Source organism: Meriones unguiculatus, chromosome X (genome assembly GCF_030254825.1).
Source record: "Meriones unguiculatus strain TT.TT164.6M chromosome X, Bangor_MerUng_6.1, whole genome shotgun sequence".
NCBI lineage: Eukaryota > Metazoa > Chordata > Mammalia > Rodentia > Muridae > Meriones > Meriones unguiculatus.
In genome coordinates this window covers 56,380,350-56,386,349 of record NC_083369.1, presented here as the reverse complement: position 1 = coordinate 56,386,349, position 6,000 = coordinate 56,380,350, and positions in this window count along the sequence as shown.

Sequence of the window (6,000 nt, the reverse complement as noted above, 5' to 3'; positions counted from 1 at the left end):
AGAAAAGGGGACCCCCAAAACCAGCCCACCCTGGCACATCAAGTTGCATTAGGACTAAGCACATCCTTTTCACACAAGGCAGTCCAATGAAGGGGGAGGGGAGTTGAGGTGGGGGTCTGTTCTAACATGGATTCTGTTGCCCATTTTTGGAACACTTTCCATGTTCCTCTTAACTATGTGTCAAAGTCATTGCTGATCTTGAAAAGCCTTGTGAAGTTTTTAGTTTACAAGTGAGGGTTCCCCCCTCACTAAAAACTGTAGGAAATTAAAATATGGGAAGTAGAAAACAAACAAACAAAAGAACCTCTTACTAAACATCTGAATGGCTTCATTAGTTTTAAGTCAGGCTTATTTGGGTGGCAAAGTACAAAAGGCCACTTATAAAGCTGTCATATGTTTGCGAATATTGGATTGTAAACCTTAATTCTTATGTAAATGTGTGCCCTGGCTTTTTTAGATTCTGAGCTGTGAAAAGTTTTTCACACTTTTGCTGATTAGAATAGCTGGCAGGAGTGAGGGATTCAGTCAAGTTTACGCACTTCCCACTGGACCACATGTATCTTCCTGTACTGACACCCATAATAACTCACTGAATGAATTTTCTTTGTGACACAAGCCTGCATTTGAGTCTTTATATATATATATAAAATACCTTTGAAGGTTTGTTTTTATAAAAATCTGGCAAACTTTCTATTTTTCTCTACATCATACCCAGGTTTAAATTTTAAAATGATTCTTCATTTTTGATGTGTTGAATGCATCCAGTGAGCTGTTTTACTGTCAGGCACCAGATTTTTCACTGTAAGGGGGCTCTGAGCTCCACTTAGAGACACAGAGCTCTGTAGGCATATTTTCTGAAAATGTGGAATGCTTGGTCGTTTTTCATGGCCTGCTCCATGTGGGTGCTTTGTTTATGTTTTGGGCATCAAAGTTGTGGACATACATACCTAATATAAGGTATAAATACCATTTCTGTTTTCCCTCAGAGCTCACAGAAGATTCTTTGAGACTTTCTCTTTTTAACCTCCTGTCAGCGTCCAAGTTAGGACTTTGCCAGGGATGTGGCCAAACAAATCTCTTAAATTATGAGATGCAAGGCAATATAAGCATTTGTATGTGTGTGTGTGTGTGTGTGTGTGTGGAACTGAAGAACGTTGGTTACTTTGGACCATGTTGTGTGGGTTTCTGTGTTTGTAGAGTAAAATCTAACACAAGATAAAAATTCCATTCCTGCCTTTCCTTGCAGTATTCTGATTTTACTTTTTTCCATTTTCCTGATTCTAGATTGACAAATCTAACCTTTCTAATTTAAAAAACAAAAGGCAAAAACACACAAAAGGGAAAACAAAAAGCTACTGTATTAGAAAAGAATATATAATTTGAAAATAGCTACAGGGAAATGAGACTTTCACCTTAAACTTTCTAGTTTAAAACTCTGCCCTGATTGCTTTTAAGAAAGGATCATTGTGATTTAATTATGGCTTTTCTATTTGGTGCCCTACCCCATGGAACTTAGTGGAGTTAGGTGCCTATGAGAGCACCATAAATGTTAATGGAATAAATAAATGAATGAGTGAGTTTAATTATAATGAGTCTCTAATGTTCTAGGAAAAAACAAGATGTTGATCTAAATACCCTGTTTTATATAAGCCAGTGTTTATATAAGAGAAACCACCTACCTACCCAGAAACCACTTAATCTCAGAAACCACCGGGAACTTCCTCTTGGTCAGATCACTTATTGCTGCTTCTCTTTCTTCAGTCCTTCGAGGTATTTGATGCCACTGAAAACTGGGGTTTTCTCTTGTTTTAGTTTGAATGTGAGACACTGATTTTCTTTCTTTCCGAGATATTTCTAGTTTACTGGAATTTCCTCTTTTCTGGTGTCCTTTCAAGGCTTGCATTGCTTTTCTGTTCTCTTATGCGTAGATACTCATTTGCATTTCCCTCACCCTGTAACACCTAGAGACTTAGCACTCTAAACATGTAAACATTCCAAACACTCTTCTATGACATCTGATGCATGGCGAGTAGCTGGTACTCATTTGGTGTTCAGTGAAATGGTTCTTTCCTAAGTTGCTATAAAAGTTGATCAGATCACCCTGGTTCTACCACATACATTTTTTCAGGTCATCATGGATTCTTTAGGTAAGATTGTGATACTTGATCTGGTGCTGGTATCATCACCATGTATCTTCAAAGGTTTTGTTGAAGAAAATTGAAATGGTGGCTTGGAAGGGCTCTTCTGTGTTGGAAGAAAAGCTACTTACCACTGTTTTGGGGAAAATAATAAGTCAGGTAGCAATACCCCAAAACAAGTCAAATGGATTTGGCGTCATTGGCTCACAAGTATGTGAACCCAGTGCAAAGTGAATGGAACAAACTCTATCAGCTGGAGCATGTAGAGAGGCTCCATTGTGTAGAATTTGGGGACCATACTTACATACAGCATAAGAGATTTTGAGAGGTACAGGATAGCTGAACATCTTTTCTTTGCCTGGGAAGGCCATAGCTTTCTTAGCAGAGAAATAGCACATTGAGAGAAAGTAGGCAATTGGTCCAAAGGATTTTCTTTTCCAACTCTATTTCTTTGTTAAAAGGTAGACAGAGAACTGATGTTTCTTGACATCTCACTATTTGCTTCAATTAATTAACTACCACAGCAAGGGTGGTAATGTGATCTTATTCCCCACCTTAAAGAATAACGATTTGTGTATCCAGTTTGTCCAAGGTCATATAGCTGTTGGTTCAGATTTGAGATTTGAATCAGAGTTTGAATTTATGCTTCTTTCAGTGGGTTGCACAGTATTTGTGTGTGTGTGTGTGTGTGTGTGTGTGTGTGTGACTAGGAAATGAACTCAAGGTCTTAGGCAAGCTAGTAAAGTATTTTGCCATTGAATCTCACACTCCCAACCTTATATAATGTTTTGTTTTTAGTTTTCTGAATCTTCATATTGAAGGAGATTATAAAACACAGCTTATAGCTAGCAAACATAAAAAAAAACAGAACAGAAAAAATAAAAACAAACCTGTTTTCTCTTCTAAATATTTTCCATCAGTCTTTAATAAATGAGAACTTTAAAAAGAAAAGCCTTCATGAAAAGAGTACTCTGTTTTCTCATGGTATGTATGCCCTTGAAAGTTATTCATATACAAAACGTACATTCTTAACAATTCATCCAACCCTGTTGTTTTTCCTGGGACCCTCAAAATTACTGAATCAAGGAAATAACCACAAAATTTGTTTTTATAGTTTAAACATTAAGCACTAATTTTATGCATCTGGTTGCACATTTCAAAGTTTACCAGTTTTTTTTTCCTGTGTTAGTAAAGACACTCCTCATCTCTTGGTTGTTTTATAGTCTATTCCCATGTGCATATCTTGAGCAGAAAAGCTGATAAATAAGTAAGCCTCTTCTGAACAGACATACATATGTCAGAGGCAGAACTACTCTCACCCTGTAGACACAGATCCAGATAGTTTCATTCAATGGGTTTCTTTTCTTGTGTAAAAATGCATAATAGACAATCTCTTTCTTTGTTGGTCAGCAGTAATGTTCCCTGCAGCTAGCACCCCTGTTAGAACTCAAATGTTCTGGAGATTGGGAACTTCACAGCAAATAGCTCACTGTAACCAGGAATCCCACCCAATTGGGGTTTTGTCAAGAAGCACAAATAGCACAGGTGTTTCTTTCATGAAGTGTTTTTCAGCCCTGTCCAACCTGACCTCAGAACACTCTTGGGGTCTGACATCAGAAGGATGTAGCAGAAAGCATGTCATGGTAATTAATGGAGAATCTGGCCTCTTGACAACAGACTTCCAAATAACTGGGAAAAGATACTAAAATGTTCAGGGAGCCACACCTAGGCATATATCCAAAATATGTTCATGTATACAACAAGGAGATTTGCTCAACCATGTTCATAGCAGCTCTATTCATAATAGCCAGAACCTGGAAATAACCTAGTTGTACCTCAACTGAGGAATGGATAGAGAAATTGTAGTATATATACACAATAGAATACTACTCAGCTATTAAAAACAAAGAAATAATAAAATTTGTTGGCAAATGGTGGGAACTAGAAAAGATCATCCTGAGTGAGGTCACTCAGAGGCAGAAAGAGACACATGGTATATACTCACTCATAAGTGGATATTAGCCATATAATATAGGATAAATATACTAAGATCTATATTCTTAAAAAAAGCTAACCATCAAGTAAGACTCTAAGGAAGAATGCTCAAACCTCATTCAGAAGGACAAATGCTATAGACATTGGAAGCAGGAGAAGACAGGCAACAGGTTAGGAGACTACCTCTGAAAGACTCTACTGATTGACCTATCAAAGCAGAGGCTGAGACTCATAGCCAAACTTCGGGTAGAGTGCTGGTAATCTTATGAAAGAAGAGAGAGATAGAAAGACCTACAGTGGACAAGAGCTCAAAAGGAGACCAACAGAACCCTCCCCCCAAAAAAAAACCCTGAGCCCTGGAGGCTCTGCAGGGACTGATACCCCAACCATGGACAATGCATGGAGAAGACCTAAAACCCCAGCTCAAATATAGCCCATAGACTCAGTGTCCAAGTGGGTTCCCTAATAAGGGAAGCAGGGGCTCTCTCTGGCATGAACTCAGTGGCAGGCTCTCTGATCACCTTCACCTGGAAGGTGCAACCTTGCCAGTCCACAGAGGAAGACAGTGCAACCAGTCTTGATGAGACCTGATAGACTAGGGACAAATAGACCTCACCTATCTGTGGACTAGGGAAGGGACATAGGGGGAGGAGAGAGAGGGAGCATGGGATTGGGAGGAGATGAGGGAGGGGGACACAATTGGTATACAAATTGAATAAATTGTAATAAATGATAATAATAAAAATTGTAGTACATCTACACAATGGCATATTACTCAGCAATTAAAAACAAGGAAATCATGAAATTTGTAAATGGTGGGAACTGGAAGAGATCATCCTGAGTGAGCTATCTCAGAAGCAGAAAGACACACACGGTATATACTCACTGATATATACATATAATATAGGACAAACCTACTAAAATCTGTACACCTAAAGAAACTAATCAAGAGGGAGGACTCTGACTAAAATGCTCAATCCCCATCCTAAAAGGCAAAGAGGATGGACATCAGAAAAAGAAGAAAACAGGAAACAAGTTAGGAACCTGCCACAGAGGGCCTCTGAAAGGCTCTGCCCTGCAGACTATCAAAGCAGATGCTGAAACTTATGCTCAACTGTTGGGCAGAGTGCATGGAATCTTATGAAAGAAGTGGGAAATAGTAAGATCTGGAGAGGACAGGAGGTCCACAAGGAGAGCAACATAACCAAAAACTTTGAACACAGGGGTCTTCCCAGAGACTCATACTCCAACCAAGTATCATGCATGGAGATAACCTAAGACCCCTGCACAGATGTAGCCCATGGCAGTTCAGTGTCCAAGCTGATTCCATAGTAATGGGGACAGGGACTGCCTCTGACATAAATGGATTGGCCTGCTCTTTGATCACCGCCTCCTGAGTGGGGAGCAGCCTTACCAGGCCACAGAAGATGGCAATGCAGCCACTCCTGATGAGATCTGATAGACTAGGATCAGAAGGAAGGAGAAGAGGACCTCCCCTATCAGTGGACTTGGGGAGGGGCATGCGTGAAGAAGGGGGAGGGAAGGTGGGATTAGGAGAGGAAGAGGGAGGGGTTTATGGGGGAATACAAAGTGAATAAAGTGTAATTAATAAAAGTTTAAAAAAGCAAAATGAAAAAAAATTTAAAATGTTCAGGGAAAACTAAAAATGTGTACACAAACAAATTAAGATAACCAGTACTTTGATGTAAAAATAGATGTGTCATCCACAGAAAGAATGTATGAATTATTATAAACTGTATTGGATCTCAGAGTTCACCGAGTAATATGTAGAAAGTTCCCTTTCAGCTCCCCTTATTTCTGTTTCCTTGGGAATTGTTAATGGGTATTCCTTGTAATTTCTTTCATA